The sequence below is a fragment of the Choloepus didactylus genome, chromosome 8 (genome assembly GCF_015220235.1).
Source record: "Choloepus didactylus isolate mChoDid1 chromosome 8, mChoDid1.pri, whole genome shotgun sequence".
NCBI classification, from domain to species: Eukaryota; Metazoa; Chordata; class Mammalia; order Pilosa; family Megalonychidae; genus Choloepus; species Choloepus didactylus.
Window position 1 is genome coordinate 75,326,900 of NC_051314.1, and position 23,222 is coordinate 75,350,121.

The 23,222-nt window shown below is 37.2% G+C and overlaps 2 pseudogenes; both read left to right on the plus strand.

Moving 5' to 3' along the window:
* Window positions 1-2,814: 2,814 nt before the first annotated feature.
* On the plus strand, window positions 2,815-3,432 carry LOC119542689 (annotated as a pseudogene).
* An 11,247-nt stretch (window positions 3,433-14,679) lies between these two features.
* Window positions 14,680-15,024, plus strand: LOC119542690 (annotated as a pseudogene).
* The last annotated feature ends 8,198 nt before the right edge of the window (window positions 15,025-23,222 follow it).

Here is a 23,222-nt window from a genome sequence, read left to right on the forward strand (position 1 = left end):
ATCGCTGTGTCTGCCATTCCCAATGAATGATTGACCAAGGACAGTTTTGTAAAACTGGGGAAGATGGTCAATGTTTCTAGAAGTGTTAGGAGAGTATCTGTGTTTGGTGTAACCTACTGCATTTCTAAGTAAAGTATATGGAAGAAGCTTTTTCCAACAGCCTGAGGTAAGGGGCTCCTTACTGAGGAAAATTTGAGCATGGCTGAGGGAATGTTTCCTTCTACGATGAGGCTTTGTCCAGTCATACTGATATAAGGCAAAGGTCTCTAGTGAAATGGGATATACACAACCTAGGAATGCCATGTGAATACAGGAAAAATATTAGAACTTTTATTTGTTTTTAGCTTAATCCTTTAAAAACATCTAATTTGCATATTTTAATAACTATTATAATAGCTTAGTTTGCATCTATGTAAGTTATAAAAAAACATATATCCACATGGGGGTACACAAATGTCAACCTAATCAGGGTCCATGACCAAAAAAATTTGGAGTCCACCATCTTTTTTTGTTTTGTTTCAGGTTTGGTGGTATTTTTTTGTGCCTTAATTGTATCTTTTTTTTAAATTAGAGAATTTGTGGGTTTACATAACAATCATAAATAAAATACTGGATTCCTATATACCACCCCACCAACAATACCTTGCATTGTTGTGTAACGTTTGTTACAATTTATGATAGCACATTTTATAATCGTACTATTAAAGTTCATGGTTTAGCTTAGGGTTCCCTGTTTGGGTAGTAGTTCTATGGGCTTTTTATTTTTATTTTCATTTCATTCTGTTACCATATATACAATCTAACATTTCCCTTTTAATCATATTCAGATATATACTTCAGTGTTAGGGGAAAAGAAGTTTTAGTAAAGAAAGTCAAAAAGGCCTGACTTCGAACCCCCACTTTCCCCACTCTGCTGGGTAACTTGTAGGCAAAGATAGCCCTCTGAGCCCAGCTTTCTCACATTTTCTCAAAAATGTCTCGTAAGGTTGTTATAAGAGTTAGAAAAGATGACGATGTTCACTCTGGAGGACATTCAGAGAAACTACTCTTCACTTAGTCTAAAATAAATTTTATGCTTGAATCTTTCTTACTAATTTCTAATCCTATGGGACTCTGTACCTGTCACATGACAGCCACTCAATTCTATGATAACCTGACAAGGTGGGTGTTCCTTTGCTGTCCTACTGACAGATGTGCAAACTGACACTGAGAGTTGGTAAATGGCCGTCCCACAGTTCCCCAGCTAAGGGCCTGGCCAGGATCGGATTCCAGGAATCCTGATCCCCAGTCCCATTTTCTTTCCCTCCCACAGCTGTCTTCTCTTGGCAAGCCAGCCTGCAGGGTTGGTACGGAGCCACGTCTCTTCACCACAGTGACCTTCCCTCCCCTCCGTCTTGGCTCCTCACCCCGTGACCACCCACCAGAGCTCACCATCTCCTCTGAAAGCAAACTCACGTATGTGACTCTCTGACCACATTGCTTGTTCTTCTTCCACCCCAGTTAGACCTGCTATTCCATGACCCTCCATGTGTTTTTAATTTTTTTCTTAATTATAATTTAATTATTTGTGTTTTACATGTTTATTGAGATAAAATTCACATAACATAAAATTCATCATTGTAGCCATTTTAAATTACACAGTTCACTGGTTTTTAGTATATTCACAATGTTGTGCAACAATCACCACTACCTAATTCTAAAACATTTCCCTCACCCCAAAAAAGAACATATCCTATCGATGCCAATTATGTAGGAAACATAAAAAGTCAATCAACTTTTAAAATGGTCCAGATCCAACTGGATGATACTTGCAAATTTGACAGATTCTTGAGGATACCATAAGAGTCAGAGAAAGTCAGGAAGCCCTGGAAAAGGTTAAACATAACTAGTACCCATCATAGGCAAGGCAATTGGATAACTGATGAAAGAATAAACCGTATACTTCTGGCAAAAATAGTTACAAACAATTAATTAGTAGTGAGCCTAACTGAAAATTTTAAGAATTAATTTTTGTGGAAAAACAAGCATTTACACTCCAATCCTAAAGGTAAGACCTCTCATGCTGGCAATAAGAGATTAATTGCATTTTTCTTGAGCAGGAGAGACTCTGGAAGAACTCTAGAGCCAGCTATGTCAGGCTCACACAAAGCCAACCTTATGTCTAAATGGCCCAGTGAGATACCTACTGACAGGAATATTTTCTATTTAAACACGTTTCTTAATCTTAACCAGATGGTTTCTACTTTGAGTAAAGAGGTTACAAAATCAAGTAAATGCATGCTTCTGATATTTAGACTGAACACATCTTGTCACACACTATATACAACTAGAAGTTACATGTAAGAACTCTTCTATTATGTACAACCCATTAATTTTTCTGGTATACACCAAAGGAAAAAGGAGCCTGAGAGTTGGTTTAAATTGCCAGGGCAAACCATAAGTCCAAAAGCATCTGACATTTTCATTGGTGCCAAAATGATAAGCTTATTTTAGGGGATTACAGAAAAAACAAAACCCACCTTAATATCTTATCTTCCACTCATCCTCAGAGTATCAGGCCACAGATGTAGCTAATACTTAACACAGGCAAAGAACTCTAGGAATATACATTTTCTTCCAAAATGGAAGCTCCTGAATTCATAGGAAAAAATATGGGTTAGGGCCAGTTTCTGTCCAACCAAACAGCCAATTGGATATGGGAGCCAACCAGGGCTGCATTGGAGATGTTTATTTTTTAGATTGAAAGCAAAGACCAGACATTTTTTTAGGGAGGCGTTCCTAAACACCATTCACAATAGATTCTGATGGTATTTCATGACAATGAATGGTGACAATTCTACAACATATGCTTCCCAACTTGGAATTTCTGCAAACTATATTGGAGGAAGTCATTATGTTATATGGCCTCAGGATGATACTGAGGACAGCCTGAATGATCCTAAAGACACAAATGGCTCAAAAGAAAGTTTCAGAGAACAAGTTATATATCTTCCAATTGCAAATGTGGCAAGAATAATGAAAAAAAAATGCCATACCTCAAACAGGAAAGATTGCAAAAGATGCTAAAAACGTGTTCCAGAATGTGTGAGTTTATCAGCTTTATAACATCTGAAGCAAGTGAAAGATGCCATTGAGAGAAACGGAAGACAATCAATTGAGAGGATATTCTCTTTGCCATGTCTACTTTAGGCTTTGACAGTCACCTAGAACCTCTGAAATTATACCTTCAGAAATTCAGAGAGGCTATGAAAGAAGAGAAAGGAGTTGGTGGAACAGTCACAGCTACAGATGGACTAAGTGAAGAGCTTGCAGAGGGAGCATTTGCTAACACCTGGTGGCTTAATAACTGCAGATGGTCAACAACAAAATGTTATAATTTATACAACATTGTATCAACAAATTTCTAGTGTTCAACAAATTGAGTTTCCATGATCTGAAGAAATGAAGGAATAGAGACTGTACAGAAACAGAAGAGGCTGTACAATTCTGGAATGGAGACATTAGAAGGAAACAACTGATTGGAAAGATGTCTCTTTGTATATTAAATAGCTGTAATGTAGCTTCCTGATGTTTGACTAATTGAGGTGTTAAATCTGACTTGAGAATCTTTTTCATGAATTATTTTAGAGAAAAATTTGGATTTTAAAGGTATTAAAATATTTTTGTTTTGTATGAGAGTTTGTTGCTTTGTATGACTCCTGTATGCATTGTATATTGAGATTTATTACTGTCAGACATTTGTAGACAGTTTCTTATTTTCATACTGAATCATGTTACTTTTGTAATTTAGGAAAACAGCTGGGTTAATTCATGATGCTTGCCCTTTTAATTAAATATAAGGGTAGAGTTTAAAAAAATATATATGGGTTAGGAGGTTCACTATTCCTTAGATCTCTGAAATATTCGTTTGGAATTATCACCAATCACGTAATGAGATTAAACCATTATAACTTCTCTTAAATGTTACATTTAAGACAACTGCAAAATAGGATGTTACTAGAGGTTATAAGGAAAACAACTTTGAATTTTCCAGAATACAAGCATTATAGAAATAGTAAGATAGTAATTCCATTTAGAAAACGGGAAAAGCTCAGCACCAAGAAGAAGAAACATTGTATTTATCTTATAAGATTTTAAACTACAGGTGACTGACCCTGAAGTTTCTGGAGAAGAAACAATTTGCAACATTTTTGAGGCATCATTGTTGCTGCCTGGACCACAAGGCTGAGGTGAGGGAGTAAATCTCTTAGCCTGAGTGTGAGCCTGGTCAACTGCCAGCACCCACATTGCAAAAAAACAAAATGAAACAACAAAAAAAAAACCCTCCTTTTTTTCCTACTCTTCCTGTAAATGAAGTGAAAAAAGCTTTGAATTTTTTAATGAAAAAAAAGTGGCCCAATGACAAAAGAGGTCAGAGAAAGTAAAGGTTTAAAAAGAAGGGTGGGGGTGGGGGTGGGGGTAGGGGGTGGACATGGGGAGAAAGGCTGACACCATTACTAGCCACATTTTAGAACTAAGGAAATTAAGGTTTAAGGTTTAAGGTTAAATAATTGTCCTATTGCCCAGCTGCTAAGTAGTAGGACCAAGACATGGATTTTGGATAAACTAGTTATCTAAGAATTCAGTAGTTTACATCCATGCAAGACAACAGTACTAAATTTTATGGGTGAAATCATATGCTAATGGTATATATTTGTGAATTTGAGGATTTGGCAAGGTCTTACTTTAATTTGCCCAGAGCCTGCAGAATAAATACCACCACTGACACACTTATATTGTGCTTCCTATGCATCAGATACTTTTCTAAGCACTTTACACATCGTTTATACCTTGCAACCCACCTTACAATGTAGACGCTATTATCCCCATCACACAAATGAGAAAACTAGTCAGAGAAAAGTTAAGTAACTTGCCCAAGGTCACACAGCAGATTATGGCAGAGCTGGGATTTGAACTAGCAGCCTGCCTCCCAAGACCCTGTTCTTCATTGCCCTGCTACATGCACCACCCTTCAGTACACAATGAGAGGTGTCCCAGCCCCAAATGTCCCATAGCCCACTGACCGTGTGTTGTGGTTATACACTGAGATGAAGGCCACAGGAGCTCCTGCCATTTTCCACCTCTAAAGTTCCAAGGATTCAGGAGATTTAGTGAGGAGACAATGGGTGATGACTAACAGAGTTAAACAAAGGATAAAAGGATATGGGGCATTTTAAGAACAGGAGACATTTAGGAACAAGTTCTCCAAGGCATATTAACCAGGCTGTTTTGTAAATTTTAGTCTCAAGGTCTCATGTTAACATACAACAGGCATAGAGCAAATTCACCTTTAGAAGGCAGGGAGACAAATGCCTCTTTGTTGCTCAGATGTTGCCCTCTTTCTCCACCTAAGCCAACTTGAAAGGTGAAATCACTGCCCTCCCCGCTACGTGGGATCAGACACCCAGGGGAGTGAATCTCCCTGGCAACGTGGAATATGACTCCCGGGGAGGAATGTAGACCCCGCATCGTGGGATGGAGAACATCTTCTTGACCAAAAGGGGGATGTGAAAGGAAATGAAATAAGCTTCAGTGGCAGAGAGATTCCAAAAGGAGCCGAGAGGTCACTCTGGTGGGCACTCTTACGCACACTTTAGACAACCCTTTTTAGGTTCTAAAGAATTGGGGTAGCTGGTGGTGGATACCTGAAACTATCAAACTACAACCCAGAACCCATGAATCTCCAAGACAATTGTATAAAAATGTAGCTTATGAGGGGTGACAATGGGATTGGGAAAGCCATAAGGACCACACTCCACTTTGTCTAGTTTATGGATGGATGAGTAGAAAAATAGGGGAAGGAAACAAACAGACAAGGTTCCCAGTGTTCTTTTTTACTTCAATTGCTCTTTTTCACTCTAATTATTATTCTTGTTATTTTTGTGTGTGTCCTAATGAAGATGTCAGGGATTGATTTAGGTGATGAATGTACAGCTATGTAATGGTACTGTGAACAATCGAATGTACGATTTGTTTTGTATGACTGCGTGGTATGTGAATATATCGCAATAAAATGAAGATTAAAAAAAAAAAAAAAAAAGAAGGCAGGGAGACCCAACAAATTCTATAAGCAACTATTACAGAATTCTCAAAATTAAACCAACACCTTTTGGTTTAACTATTTTTTGAAAAGTGATTTGGACAAGTTTCTATGTTGCACTTAGTCATGTGAATTTCCACTGACAGATTTTGCTGTATATTTAAAGGAGAAGCCAGGTTATAGATTTCCTAAAAAGAGGACACTAAATATTCCCCACATCCATTCATTTGTTACAGTTCTCCAGTGAATGCTCCTTGGAGTAACATATGAAATAAATTAACATTAACTTGACAAAAAAAAACCCACATCGTAGAACTGGCACAAAACAGACAAATAGCTCTGGGAAAAGCACAAAGCACTAAATATTCCCCACATCCATTTGTTTGTTACACACTCCAGAGCTCATACCTTGAACTGAGTCTCTGGAGGTCCAGTGATAATCACCATCCTCACTTTAACATCTGGTGCTTCAGCCAGAGTCGTCTGTAACGCACCCATAAACCATGGCGTATGACACTTTTGGGTGCCACTGACAGAAACACGATGCAAATCAGCATGACGTTTACACATGACTGACATATTAGAAGAATAAGCCTATTGGAAGGAATTTATGTAGGGGAGTGATTAACGTGGGTTCATCAAATATGGCTGCTGCCAGTGTACTTACACTGTGCCCAGCTCCAAACTAAAAACTCCCCATGAAGAGAGTAGGTGCTTGGCCTTTTCATCAGAATTTCCTGGGCCTCCGGTACACGCAACAAGCTCCCCAGGAAATTTTGCACACTAAGTTTTGAGGAACTATGAAACTTTTTCTGCTTTTATGGAAAAGAGCACTGCTTTTTAATACTGCCTAGGTTGCCAAACCACTTCTACAGAATTTAAAAAGAAAACTCTTGGTTTATATTTCTGAAGCTGTTTTTATATATTTTTTCTAAGTTCACAAATCTAAGACTATTAGTAAGTTCTCCAGTGAATGTTCCTTGGAGTAACATATGAAATAAACTAACATTAACTTGACAAAAAAAAAAAAAACACACTGTAGAAATGGCACAAAACAGACAAATAGCTCTGGGAAAAGCACAAAGATCTCCAAAACACACTCTGTCTATATGAAAATGTGGGATATATTGAAGTCAGCATTTCAGACAAGTGAGGAGAGAATGAATTTTTCAATAAATGATTTTGGGGTTAAGGATAAATACAGGCAATTCACAAAAGAGAAAATGCCAATAGCAAATATATACAGAAATACCAACCTGCCACTAAATACTTGTTAACTCTTCTAAACCTCAGACCTCCGCCAAGTTTCATCCACTGTCTCAGAAGTGCACTTAATAGCAAAGGGATTCTGTACAGAATCACACATTACATTTAATAGTCATGCCTCTCTAGTCTCTTTCAGTCTGGAACAGCTCTTCCGACTTTCCTTGACTTTCATTACCATAATTATTTGTAAAAATTGCAGACCAATTATTTTGTAGAAATCCTCTCTATTTGTGTGTGTCTGATATTTCCTCATGGTTAAATTCAGGCCATACATCTTTGGCAGGAATATCACACAAAGGATGCTAGGTTCTAAATACACCCTATCAGGGGGTGCATGATTTCAATTTTGCCATTACTGGTGATCTTCACTTTGGTCACTCAGCTGAGGGAGTGTCTGCCAGTCTTCTCCACGGTACAGTTATTCTTTTTCCCTTTGTGGTTAAAAAACTGAGGGCACATGTTGTAATCTCTAAGGTAAACATTAAAAGAATACTGTATTTAACAAGCTAATAGAAAAAATGAAATAATAATAAAGAAGGCAGGAAAGAAGGGTAAAAAACTACACAGAATGGGGAAACAAATAGAAAACCAATAATAAGATGGTAAATTTAAACCAAACTATGTAAGTAATGATATTAAATATAAATGAACTAAATATGTCCAATAAAAGATCAAGTGGCTTTTAAAAAGAAAGGAAAAACCCAACTATATGTTGCTTGCAGGACACACTTCTAAAATATAAAGCTAGAGAAAAGTTGAAAGTGAAAGGAAGAAAAAAAGTACAGCATGCAAGCACTAACCAAAAGAAAGTTAGCACAGCTATACTAATATCAGAAGGTAAAGATTTAAGGCAAGAAACATAACCAGAGATAAAAAGGGACAATACAAAATGATGAAAGCGTCAGTCCACCAGGAAGCTATAACAATTCTAAACTGCATTGCTTGAATATATATACATAGCATGGATTCAAAATATTTAAAACACGTATTGACAAAACTAAAGGAAGAAATGAACAAATCCACAATCAAATTGTTTTGAAATGTGATAATTTTATGGGCAGGCTATGAACAGCTAATAAAGTTGACGTGTCTTTTCTGGACATTTATTAAACATGTATAGATATTCCTCCTTACCCAAATATAAGCCATCCCTGAAACTACATGGGATAACAGGAGTCTGAATTTCATTCTTCTATTTATTCCATTTTTAGTGCTTAGTGCACATTATTGCAATATTTTTAATGCAATTTTATTGATCTATATTCACATACCAGGTAATCATCCAAAGTATACAATCAGTGGTTCACAGTATCATCATGCAGTTGTGCATTCATCACCACAATCAATTTTTGAACATTTTCATTACTCCAAAAATAATAAAAACAAAAATAAAAAGAGAACACCCAAAACATCCCATACCCGTTATTCCCCCTCCCCCTCATTATTTATTTATTTTTTGTCTTTGTTTACTTACTCATTGGTCCATAAACTGGATAAAGGGAGTGTCAGTCACATGGTTTTGCAATTACACAGTTACACCTTAAGAGTTATATAATATACAATATATATACAATCATCTTCAAGAATCAAGGCTATTGGATTACAGTTCAACAGTTTCTGGTATTTCCCTCTAGCTCTTCCAATACACTAAAAAGGGATCTCTATATAATGTATAAGAATAACCTCCAGAATGATCTCTTGACTTTATTTGAAATCTTTCAGTCACCGAAACTCTATTTTGTTCATTTCTCTTCCCCCTTTGGGTCAAGAAGACTTTCTAATCCCACAATGCCAGGGCCAGGCTCATCCCCAAGATGATTTCATTATTGCAATATTATCTTTGAAAAGGGAAAATTTATATATGGTTAATGTATTTTTAATTATCCAGACTGTTTTTTAAATTCTAGAAGAAAGAATGCCTTAGCAATTTCGTACAAAATATATTACTTTAAGTGGAAAAATAATAATGTGTTCCTCACCCACTTTAAAATACCAATCAATTTCTCCAAATACACTTAAATCCCTATGTAACTGTTTTCATTTTCCGGTTGCTAATACCATACAATGGATTGGCTTAACATCAGGAATTTTTTAGCTCACAGTTTCAGTAGCTGCAAGGCTTGCTTCCCCCTCTTTGGGGTTCCTTGGCTTTTCTGCCACATGGCTCTACAAATGCCTGCATCTTCTTTCTCCTCTGGGTTCTGTTGACTTCCAGCTTCTGTGCTCCCTGTGGTTTTCCTCTGTGTCTGACTTTTACTCTGCTTTTACAGAACTCCAGCAATCTGGATAAAACCCCAACCTTATGCAGTTGGTTCACACCTTAACTGAAGTAACATCTTGAAGAGATCTTGTATGCAGTGGGTCCACACTGACAGTACTAGGTCTTGGGACTTGAAAAATGCCTTTTGTGGGGGACATGATTCAGTCCCCAGCAGTAATATTTCACCAATAATATCTGCGCAACATGAAGAATACCGCTTACCTGAGTATTTTAGACTTAATGTATTCATCAGTTGGTGTGTTTGCAGCAGCATTAAACCTATTTAGATGGTACTTCTTTTAAAAGTTTCAATAAAAGTGAAAATGTAAAGAGCCCCTGGGAAGTAAGAATATTCTTTTCAACTCAGGTTTACGTGGTCATAAATAAGGAGACCACTTCTTGATCTTAATATCTTTAAAAGAAAACTGAGAGAATATGCAAGTTGACAGAGACAGAAATTAGAGTACAGGTTGGCAGGAGTGGGAGGGGCAGGGGGAATGTGGAGTTAACTCATCATGGATGTAGGGTTTCCGTGTAGGGAGATGGGAAAGTCTTAGTAATGGAAAGTGGTGAGGGAACTGCAATAATAAAGTGTATGCTTTTGGAGTGGCTGAGATGGGAAAGTTTACATTGTATATATGTTCCCACAATTGAAAAAAAGAAAGAGCAACTAAAGAAGCAATGACTATTAAATGCCATACATGATCCTGGATGGGATTTAGCAAGGCAGGAGAAAGGTTCAAAGGAATATTATTGGGACACATGAAAAATTGAAATATGGGCTGAAATCTTTATGTCAATGTTAAATTTCTTAAACTTGATAACTGCGCTTTAGGTGGTAAAATGAGTGAATATCCTTGTTCTAAGGAAATGAGCATAATATATACAACCTACATCAAGTGCTCAGAAAATGGATTGACAGATAGAAAGACAGAAAGATGGACAAACAGACAGCAAATGTGGCAAAACATTAAAACTGGTGGATCTGGGAATCTGGGGGGTAGGAGTTTGTTGGAGTTCTCTGTATGGGGTTCATACTATTTTCTTACCTGTCCTGTAAGTTTGAAAGTATTTCAAGATAAAAAGTTTTTTAAAAAGGAAAAAAAATTTAAACTGCATACACTTGGCAAATTGAATGAGGAAAAAGAAACAGAAGAACCCAGAAACAGAAACCTGGATGTAACGTGATTACTTCAAAGGAATGCCTTCCCTCTTAGACCGGAAGGGTATTTTTAAGAGAAGGTTAAACTTGGGACAGGAATTATCGATACCTTTGGAATTTATTTTCAAGTGACTCAAGCTTACTTTAAGTCATTACCTAGGAATTAGTCAGGGACTGCATGATGATGCCAGTCCCCAAACTATTTAAAGTAGAAAGAATGAAAAAATGAGTATGTTCTTTTTTGCATTATTCTTATGGTGATGAATGATGCTTGTTTTCCTCTCCACTTTAATTAGAATGTCTCTACATTTGCCAAAAGAAAAAAAAAGTTGGAGTGGAGACAAAACCCTGAAATTATAGAAACAAGGCTTAATGTAATGTATTTTTGTAAAAGAAACACAAACTGGTATTTTATTGGAACCGGAAGTTCAAAACCTTGGTGCATACAGTACAACAAATTCTCAGGGGTTAGTTGAACCATCTGTTGTTGGAAATAGACTTCTGATAGTTTTCCCTTAGGTTACTTTTTATCTTCATTTTGTTTCTTTGAAAATAGTGGGGGTCAGATGGGGTAGAAAATTACATAGAGATTCAATGAGAGATCGTATACATTTTTAAAACTATCATCTATCAAGATTAAATAAATAAAGCAAATGGGAATTCTGTCCTATACATTTTTTGCATTTAATTACCTATGTACAAAACAAGGAAAAACAAAACAAAACAAAATAATAATTTTCTTCAATTCAATTACTATTTCAAAAGTAACCACTAGTCAGGAGAATTGTATTTGAGATCAATAAAGATGAAAAGTTCTGTTGTTTTATTTCTTTATGTTCATGTTCTGCTAACATCTATTAAGTGATGAATAAAGTAAACTTTTAAGAGGAAAAAAAAGTTTGTGTCCCAGTCATACTTGTAGTGTTGTAAGTGAAGGAGTATTTGAAGTGGAGAGCACATACCTAGGGATGAGAGAGACAATCCATCCATTGGAAGAAAATATTAAAATTGATATTTATGTTTATTTAAATCTCATGCTTTTATAATTTCTGTCTGAATATGTTTTATAATGGATATAATAGTAAAGTAATATGTGCAAATATAATTTATAAATATACTTGTATGGGTGCTCAAATTTTCTGATAAGAGTTATGGAAAAAATTAACTAATAGTCTTTATGAGGGAAGGTTTAATTTCTGAGTGCTTAATATGTACAAAGCACTATGCCTCACATTTTCTTTACTATTTGAAGCAACTCTGTAACCTAAGTGATACTCTCCCCATTCAAGCATGGGAAGAGCCGGAATTTAGATCTAGTTCTACAGAAAACCTCTGAGTCAAAATAAAAGCCTGAGCTTTTATTCTGTGTAAGAAAACCAACCAGTCCGTCTGAAGAAGCAGTGCCTCCGAAGCGTTGACAGTCATCAATGCCTTCCTGGAAATACGCTTGCATAAGGCAAGAACAGCTCCTTTTTAAATTCTCCAGGCACATTTTTCTTTCCGGTTGACACTATGGGTAGCTGAACACCAAAGTAAGGGAACAAAACATTTCCCAAACAGGTTGCTCAATTCACTCTTCCCCTGGACACCAGTCACCTTCCCCTTTGTGGACTTGTCCCAACAGACCTCAAATCTGAGCAAGCTTCCTCTTAGCCCACCCCACAATTCTCACAGACTCTCCTGGCAGGAAGGTCCTTTATGCTGAACAAGAACTCCGGACATCAGAAACTTCTCTCGGTTAACAATTTACTGGACACAGGGCTCAGTGCTGCTCCGTAATGCCAGGCACTGGGCGGGCTCCACGTGCTTGAGGAGCTCCCAGCCCACACAGGAGACTGATAAGTCAGCAGTTAATTATAACAGAACCTAATTGGGTCACGAACTTGGAGAGTTCATGACAGGTACTCAACCAGTCACTGAAGAAATCTGAGGGCAGGGTCCATGTCTTTTCACATAGGTAAATTCACATTAAACAAATACAAGTTTATACCAAGTGATTAGAGGCAAGAATAAGGGATTGACTTGCTTTCCCTTAAAGCAGGGGTTCAGGAAGGCAGCACAAAAGAGCTGAGCTGTAACCTGAGATGGAGAGGAAGAACGTCTAGGGTAGCTAAAACCTCCCTGGCCTGAAGCATGTTCGAGTCTGGTAAGGAAATGTTTGTTTCCTCTGTTGAGGAACTCCAGCTTCCCGGAGTTTACTGTTCCCTATTTTCCCAAAGCTCTTTGCCTTGGGCATCCTTGAGGGGACAGGGCAGGACTGTCCACAGGCACACCTAGGTTTCCTTCAGTTCACTCTCTCTGGCCTTGTGTTTCAGAAGAGAACTTTGGTTTTCTTTTGATGTTCATGTCGCTATCATAGAACCAGCACACTGCAAAACGGGTCTCCTGAGCCCTGACAATATATCAGATATGTTCAAGGGGATCTGAAGCCAAGCTTCTGCAGGGGTGTCGGAGAACTACAAGGTAAATACATCGAAGGCTGTATTTACTGAGCACTGGTTCCAGGCTTGCTTGCGGCTCTGCCCACCTGCCTTGACAGGCTGTCTTTCCCTTGAGCAGTTGGGCAGAACACTCAGAGTGATATATGTCAGACACTGCCCTTTTAATTCAGTGCACTTCACAACAACCCCATAAGGTACCCTATTCATAGATGAGAAAACGGAAATATTGTAAGATATGTTGAAATACTTGCCTAAGATCGCCCTGCAAGTCGGTTGCAAAGTCGGAAAGGGAACCCAGGCAATCACTGTAGAGCTTGGGCTCATAACCGTTCATGCTGCTGCTTCTTATCACATCTCTCCAGCAGCCACCACCCAGCCGTCAGACCTGGACACAGAAAAACTTCATCTCCTCTCCTCCAGAGGATGCTCTGATTATTTTGTTTCTTTGCAGTCGTTTTCTTACTTGCTTTCATATCCATGTGCTAAAACATTTCACATACTCATGTGTTAATATATTTTCTTTACATAACTGCTTGCCAAGATTTAGCAAGTTTATCTCTCAAGGACGTAAGAACCTGACCCTGGTCACCAGCCACATGGAGGACACCCTGATCCCTGGGTCCCACCCCCTACAGCCAATGACTGAGTTTGGCAAGATTGCAAAATACAAGATAAAGGTACAAAAATCAATTGTACTAACAATGAAAATGAACATTCTTTTAAAAAATATGATACCATTTACAATCACTCCAAAAAATAAAACACTCAGGTGTAAATCTAACAATATATATACAGGACTTGCATGCTAAAAACTACACAATGCTAATGAAAAAAATCATCCATCCATACACTGGATAAAGGGAGTATGATCCACAAGGTTTTCACAATCACACTGTCACCCTTTGTAAGCTACATTGTTATACAATCATCTTCAAGAGTCAAGACCACTGGGTTGCAGTTCGGCAGTTTCAGGTATTTACTTCTAGCTATTTCAATGTATTAAAACCTAAAGAGGGTGATCTATGGAGTGCATGAGAATGTCCACCAGAGTGACCTCTCGACTCCATTTGAAATCTCTCAGCCACCAAAGCTTCACTTTGTTTCATTTCGCATCCCCCTTTTGGTAAAGAAGATGTTCTCAATCCCACGATGCCGGGTTCAGGCTCATTTACCCAACTGATTTTTTTGACAAAGGTGCAAAAACAATTCCATGGACGAAGGTTACCTTTTCAAAAAAAAATGGTGCTGGAGGAGTTGGATATCCATAGGCAAAAAAAGAAAGAAAAAAGAAAAGAAAAACACCTTGATCTAAGTCTCATAAATATAAAATGTAAAACATTAAAACTTTTAGGAAAAAAAGAGGAGAAAATCTTTGGGGTCTAGGATTAGGCACCAAAGTATGGACTTGACACCAAAGGTACAATCCACAAAATTAAAAATTGATAAATTGAGCTGGCTGGTGGGATGGCAGATGAGGAAACAAGACCTCACATTTGAGGAAGAAAATGAAGAAACTGGAGGAGGTGCAGAAGATGGACAGGGTAAAAGAAAGACACTTTTTTCTAAAGAATTACGGAGTAAGATGTATGGATTTGGGGATGACCAGAATCCTTATACTGAGTCAGTGGATAGAGTTCATCACTGAAATGACTCATAAGACAATGTGATTTGGAAGACAAGGTTGAGTACAAATTGAAGATATCATCTTCTTGATTCGAAAGGACCCAAGGAAGTAGGCTAGGGTTAAAGACTTACTACGAATGAAGAATGGAAAGGAACTAGAAAAGCATTTGATGAAGCAAACTATGGATCTTGATAATTTTTGTACTTTCTGAAGCTTTCTTATCTTCTGGGTTACATATGTAGTAACTGCATATTTCCAATAGTAAGGTCCTGATACCTAACCATGAAAATGAAAGTTGGAGAAACACACAGTTTTTGGCCTTAATTTTCATGTCTTTGATTTTAGAGTATTTGAGCCTTTAATTGCCTGCCATTGTATTGCCATACTTGAATTACTTATTGGGTTTTAATGACCATAGATAAGTTAAAGTACTTTGCAATTCATGTAATCCCTTCTGACTTTTTACTATCTAGATGATGGAGTAGTATTTATGTATTAGGTGTCTTTTTGCCATTGTAAGGTATATTGTAGCTGTTTAATATGTGACACCTAAACGGCACATTTGATCCTATGATAACTGAAACGTTTTCTCAAGTTTCTAGACAAAAGTAGTCTATGAGCATATTAATGACAGTGAACTGGTTTGCATTTCTCTTAAGTAGAGGATGATATAGGAAAACACAGTCTTTTTGAAGAATGTTTAAGTGTCTTAAATGGTGATTTGTTTTAATTTTCTTCAGATAGCAGGAGTGATTTTTTTTTTTTTTTTTGAGAAATTAAGTTTTATGTGAATGCTTCAGTGTTGGAAAGCTTTTTTGATTTAGAACCTTTGGCATTGATACATAATGTTTGTCAAGTTTTAGAAGAACTAATTTTGCCAGATCAGATTAAAGCTTCTAAAAATAAATGCTTTCAGGAGCATGAATGGCATTGCTTAAAAACCTGTTGGCAAGACAAGCATTTGGGGTAGTGGGGTTTTTGTTTGTTTGTTTGTTTTTTAACATATTTGTTAGTACTTGTTCATTGTGGAAATATGTACTTGACCAAAACCATATGTGACTATGGAAACCACTTATAGTTTGGGAGATACAGGTTGTGTGTGTATTTAGGTATATTGTATTAAATTATTATTGCACTTAGCTTAAAATAAGGATTGAAATTGCATTTAAAGGGATCACTGAATGTTACTATCTGTGAAACTGACTATTTTGTGTGCCGCTTATTCACTTTATCTATAAATTAGTACTTGGGAAAATTCTATTTTCTTAACCTATTGATGCAGGGAATAAAGTATGAAAAATTAAAAAAAAAATAGATAAATTGGAATTCAACAAAATTTAAAACATTTGCTCCAGAAAAAATCTAGTTAAATGGATGAAATGACAAGCTAGAGAGTGGGAGAAAATATTTGCAAACCACATAACCAATAAAGGACCAGTATCTTGAGCTTTCAAAGAAAGAATTCTCACAGCTTAGTAACAAACAATCCAATTAAGAACATGGGCAAAAGACATGAAGAGACATGTCACCAAAGAAGATATACAGATGATAAATATGCATATGAAAAGATGTTCAATGTCATTAACCATTAGGGATATGCACATTCATCCCACAGTGAGATATTACTACACACCTGTCAGAAAGGCTAAAGTGAAAAATAATTATAACACAAATGCTGGTGAGGATGCAGAGAAACTGGATCATTCCTACATTGCTGGTAGAAGCAAGATGATCCAGCCACTCTGGAAAACAGTTTGGCAGTTAAAAAACTACAGATGTAGCTACCATACAATTTAGCAATTGCACTGTTGGGCATTTTTATCCCAAAGAAATGAAAACTTAGGTTCACACATAAACCTCTACACAAATGTTTATATCAGCTTTTTTCATAATAGCCCAAACCTGGAAACAACCCAGATGTCCTTCAACAGGTAAATGTTAAACAAACTGTGGAATAGTACTCAGCAATAAAAAGGACAAAGTACTGTTACGTGAAACAACCTGGATGAATCTCCAGAGAATTATGCTGAGTGAAAAAAGCCAATATCAAAAAGTTATATACTGTTTCATTCTATTTATGTAGCATCCTTGAAATGACAAAATTTTAGAAATTGAAAATAGATTAGTGATTGCCAGGAGTTAAGGAGAGAGAGGAGGGAAGTGGTGTGGCTATAAACAGACAAATGGGGCATTCTTGTGGTGATGGAAGTGTTCTGTAGTTTGACTATATTGATGTCAATATCTTGGTTGTTACATTGCACTGTAGCTTTGCAGGATATTAACATTGGGGAAAACTAGAAAGAGTACGCATGATCTCTGTATAATTTCTGACAACTGCATGTGAATCTCCAATTATATCAAAGTTAAAAATTTAATTTTTTACAAGGCAATAAGATTTCTTAGGCAGAAAAAAAGAATGTGTGCGAGATCATAGCCTAATCTTAAATTCTTACGTCAGTAGTGGTGTTCCATTTGGGAAATAAAGATTTCTCCTTCCAGTGGATTTTCAGAATTTATGTTCTTATAGTTAAATAAGCTAATGCTTTCCTTCTCTTTCCTCTAAATTCTTGAAATACCCAGACTTAAACAACTCTGGCCAGATTCTCTCCTGGTGACTGTGTGCCTGCTATTTCTATAGGTCCGTGACTAAGACAATCCTCCTCAAACACCTGCTCTGTTTAGTTTGGTCCTTGCATCAGCCCAGTCCCTTCCCAGCTTCTCTCTTCCTGCTCTCAACCTTCCCCTCATTTTGTCCCCCTCCCTGCCTCAGCATTGGGGAAAAGAATGCTGAGTAAAAAGCACCTCCCTCTCAACAACATATTTTCTTAGTATGTCATCCAGTCCTGTGCCTGAAGCTCCTTGTTTATAGTGAATTTCTCTTCTCCTCCTTCTCAGCCACTCACCACCATAGCTTCACCTTCATGTCCACCAGCACTTCTGAAACCAAACTTACTTACATGGCTCTAACCATAGATTTTGTCTTTGCCCATCACTCAGGCTCATCACCCCATTGTGCCTGAAACTTCCTGTCCTGTGACAACTGCATTGTCTTTATTTTAGTCCCTGCAAAAGTGTTATTTTTTTGTGTGTATGTGTTTTGTTTTTTTGTTTTGTTTTGTTTTGTTTTAGGAACAGTAATAATCAGTTTTTGTAATGAATTTAAAAATACAAAAGTATATAAAGTGAAAACCATCCCTCCACTGGTCAACTTTCCAGAGGTAATTGCAGTTAACAGTTTGACTGTATATCCTTCCAGATTTTTATGTATTTGCAAATACATAAATTGTGTAAAATACAGATCAGTTTATTCTCCTATTGGACAACTTTTTTCACTTACAAATTCACAACTGCTTCCAGTAGACCAAGGTGACGGCATAAGATATTGTAGGGTACTGTTCCCCCACAGAATCTTTGAACAGCTAGTGAAAGCTGCCAGAGTCATCATCCTCAAAACTCTGGAAAACATTTAAAGGGTTGCAGAAACTGGGTAAGTGCCAAATCAAGAAAACCCAGCTTTAAAAATGCTAGGAGATGATTGATCCCTGGAACTTTGGGTATCTGTGTGACACCTGAAACTCAGAGCTAGAGTTCAGCAGATATGAAAGTCAGCATTAGCATAGATATGAATGTCAGTATTAGCGTATACAGCAACTGTTAAAAAAGCTGAAAAATAGTCCAGACTTCAATTAGAGTTATGAATGAAGCAGCAGATCCAGCTAGGACCAGGGCAAATCGGTAAAGGACGATACTGACTGTATTTTAAAACTTCAACTTCCATGTGAGACCAAGGGAAGAGATGTTTATTTGGTGCAGGATCTATATTTCCTAAACAATTTAACTCATACAGTTTGTTCAAATACTGTAATTACATGGAACTTTGAATAGGAAGTGAGACCTGGTAGGTTTGTAAAGTTAGTGTGAAATAGTGACACATCCCAAAGTAATTTGGGCAGAGAATAAAAAATATTTATTCAGGGTCCCCCTGAGAAACCAGGGGAAAATGCAGAAGTGTTGGGCTTCCTCACCTGGATTGTTGCTGATGTTCTCACAAACATTGAGGACTGGCGGTTTGGTATATCGAGCCCTCTATCATGGGACTTGCCCTTATGAAGCTTGTTACTGCAAGGGAGAGGCTAGACTTGCATATAGTTGTGCCTAAGAGTCTCCCCAAGTAGCTCTTTGTTGCTCAGATATGGCCTCTCTCTCTCTCTCTCTAAGTAAGCCACCTCGGCAGGTAATCTCACTGCCCTCTCCCCTACAAGGGACCTGACTCCCGGGGATGAATCTGGACCTGGCATTGTGGGACTGAGAACATCTTCTTGACCAAAAGGGGGGATGCAAAAGGAAACAAAATAAAGTTTCAGTGACTCAGAGATTTCAAATGGAGTTGAGAGATCACTCTGGTGGGCCCTCTTACACACTATATAGATAACACTTTTTAGGTTTTAAGGTATTGGAATAGCTAGAAGTAAATACCTGAAACTGCCGAAATACAACCCAGTGGTCTTGACTCTTGAAGATGATTGTGTAACAATGTAGCTTACAAGGGGTGACAGTGTGATTGTGAAAACCTTGTGGATCACACTCCCTTTATCCAGTGTATGGATGGATGAGTAGAAAAATGGGGACAAAAACTAAATGAAAAATAGGGTGAGATGGGGGGGTGATTTGGGTGTTCTTTTTTACTTTTATTTTTTATTCTTATTTTTATTTTTTCTGGTATAAGGAAAATGTTCAAAAAATAGATTGGGGTGATAAATGCACAACTGTATGATGGTACTGTGAACAGTTGATTGTACACCATGGATGATTGTATGATACGTTAATATATCTCAATAAAACTGAATTTAAAAAACAAAAAAACATGCTAGGAGAAGCTCACAGAGTCCTTGTTCACCCCTCCCCAACTACTTCCCTGACAGTGTGGAGCCAGCCTGTGCTCCATTGTGGGTCCCTGGCCCTGTTTTGGAGGGAGCAGAGTAACCCCTGTGCTCATTCTGGAATGCCTGTAGGTTAATGCCAATTTATTGGATGGCAGCCTGAAAGACTGAGTCAGGAAACTGCCTTTGGCTCACCCTCCCAGAACTTGCCCAACAATTTGAAAAGATTGTGAAAGTTGTTTTTGCATTGGTTTGTTTGTTTTTATTAGCTCCTGGCATGCAACAAAATCTCCGTCATATCACCAGCTAGATACCAAGTTAAAAAACAGATAACTCAGGGCCTAAATCCCAGAGTTAACCCATTAAAATATTAAAATGTACAGTGTGCAACAAAAGATTACAGGACAAATAAGAAATAGGAAATGATGGCCCAACAAAAGGAACAAGATAAAAATATAGAAATTGACAAAGAAGGATAGGCATACAGCAGAAAGACTTTTTTTTTCAGTTATTTCCTTATTATGATGTATAACATACATACAGAAATGTGACAACTCTCAAAGCAACAAGCGCTTATATAGGAAAGTTCAAAGAATGTTATGGGCTACATTTCCACAGCTTCAGTCACTTCCCTACCATGAAACTTAAGATGTATGCAGAAAGCTAATAATCCTCTAAGTACAATTCAACAAGCAGCTGTGCCATGGGTCACAGATCCACCATTTCAGTTATTTCCTTCCAGGTACTACAATACCCTAGCATCTAATACATACATACATATACATATATGTATATGTATAAAGACTCAGTATTCACAATCCTTGTTAAATCCTAACTTGTCTGTTGCTACCCCTTTCTCTCATTTAATCACTTTCTCAATCTTCAGGGGTGTCTAGGCAGTGACCACCACAACTTGTTCACATTGAAAAGGGGTCCCAACATTATGGGGAAGGGGGCTGCATCAGGTTGATGTTCTTAAAGAGGTTGTTGCCTCTGGGTTTTAGGACTTGACTGGCATAGGAACACTCTGGTGGATTTAAGTATCTGAAAAATATACTTAATGAGTAAAACTTTTATTGTCTCAGAGAGTGACCTCGGTATTTCAGGACTACTGTTGGTTAGGGCTTGGCATACTGTGGCCATTTGGGATATATCTAGTTGGTGCTTGCATAAGATTAACCTCCAGGATCGCCTCTCAACTCTATTTGAAATCTCTTTGCCACAGTAACCTTATTTTTTTTTACCTTTCTTTTCCCCCTTTTGGTCAAGAAGGCATTTTCAATCTCTCAATGCCACACCCAGGCTCATTCCTGGGAGTCATGTCCCATGTTGCCAGAGAAATTCACTTCCCTGGGAGTCACGTTCCATATAGAGGGGAGGTTAATGAATTTATTTGCTGGGTTGGACTTAGAGAGAGGGAAAGGCCACATCTCAGCAACAAAAGAGGTTCTCTGGTGGTGCTTCTTAGGCATAATTATAGGAAGGCTTGGCCTCCCTTTTACAGTCATTAGTTTCATAAGAGTGAGCTTCAAGATCAAGGCTTGACTTAGTAAGTTGGGGTTCCTAATTTCACATAGCCTATATTCTGTCCAAGATAAAGAGGTAAAAATTTTAAAAAGAAACCAAACAGAAATATTGGTGTTGAACACAACAGTAACTGAAATGAAAAATCCCTGAAGGGTTTCAACAGCAGATTGGAGCTCGAAGAAGAAGGAATCAGAGAACTAAACTGAAAAAAAAAAAAATGAAATGATTTAGGCTGAGGAGCAGAAAGCAAAAATTATGAAAAAGTGAACACAGCCTGTGGAACACCATCAAACCTACCAATATATACATTCTGGGAGTACCAGAAGAAGAAGAAGAAAGAAAGAAAGGGGAAAAGGAATATTCAAAGAAATAATGGCAGAAAACTCCCCAAATTTAACAAAAGTCATGAATATACACATTTAAGAATCCCAACAAACCCTAAACAGAATAAACTTGAAGAGAACCATGCCCAGACACATAATACTCAAACTGTCAATGACAAGGACAAGAATAGAGTTCTTAAAATTTGCAAGAGAAAAGCAATGTTTTATGTAAAGGGAGACCCAATAGGATGAAGTGCCAATTTCTTGTTAGAAACTATGGAGACAAAATGCTAGTGGGATGAAATATCTAAAGTTCTGATATGAAACAACTGCCAATCAAGAATTTTATTTCCAGAAAGACTGTCTTTCAAAAATGAGGGAGAGATTAAGACTTTCCCAGATAAACAAAAGCTGAGGGAATTCACTACCAGAAGACCTTCCCTACAAGCAATGCTAAAGGGAATTTTTCAGGCTGAAAGGAAAGGACACTAGACAGTGGGTTGAAGAAGCACAAAGAAATATAGTAATGGTAGACATATAGTTCATTATAAATGCCAGTACTGTTATATTGTATTTTTGATATGTAACTCCACTTTTTACTTCTTGCAGTTTCTAAAATGCACCATATATAAAATGCCTACCTCGCACCATATATAAAATGCCTACCTCACACCATATACAAAATGTAACTCAAAATGGATTAAAGGCCTAAATATCAGAACTCAAGCTATAAAACTCCTAGCAGAAAACATGGGGAAGCTTGTGTCAGAACCTTGTGTTAGGCAATGGTTTCTTAGACTTTATACCAAAAGCATGAGGAACAAAAGGAAACACAGATGAATAGAACTTCATGAAAATTTAAAGCTATTGTGCATCAAAGAATTTCATCATGAAAGTAAAAAGACATGCTACAGAATGGAAGAAATATTTGGAAGCCACATATCCAATAAGGGTTAATATCAAGGATATATAAAGAAATCCTACAACTCAACAACCAAAAGACAACACAAAAAGCAAGACTTGAATAGACATTTCTCCAAAGAACATATATAAATGGCCAATATGCACACAAAAAGATGTTCAACATCATTAGCAATTAGGGAAATGCAAATCAAACCACAAAGTGATACCACCTCACACTTACTAGAATGGTTACTATTTTTAAAAAAATGGAAAATAACAGGTGTTGGAGAATCTGTGAGGAAATAGGAACACTCATTCATTGTTGGTGGGAATGTAAAATGGTGCAGCACTGTGGAAAAATTTTTCGCAGTTCCTCAGAAAGTTAAGTATAGATTTATTCTATAATCTGGCAGTCCTGCTTCAAGGTATATACCCAAAAAAATTGAAAGCAGGGACTCTAACAGATATTTTCCCACTGATGTTCATAGCAGCATTATTCACAATTGCCAGTATGTGGAAGCAACACAAGTATTCATCAACAGATGAATAGATAAACAAAATGTGGTATATACATACAATGGAATATTATTCAGCTGAAAAAAGAATGAAGTTCTGATACATGCTACAATATGGATGAACCTTGAAGACATCATGTTGAGTGAAATAAATCAGACACGAAAGGACAAATACTGTATGATCTCACTGATATGAAATAACTAATAACAAATTCATAGAGTCAGAAACTAGGAGCTGGGGT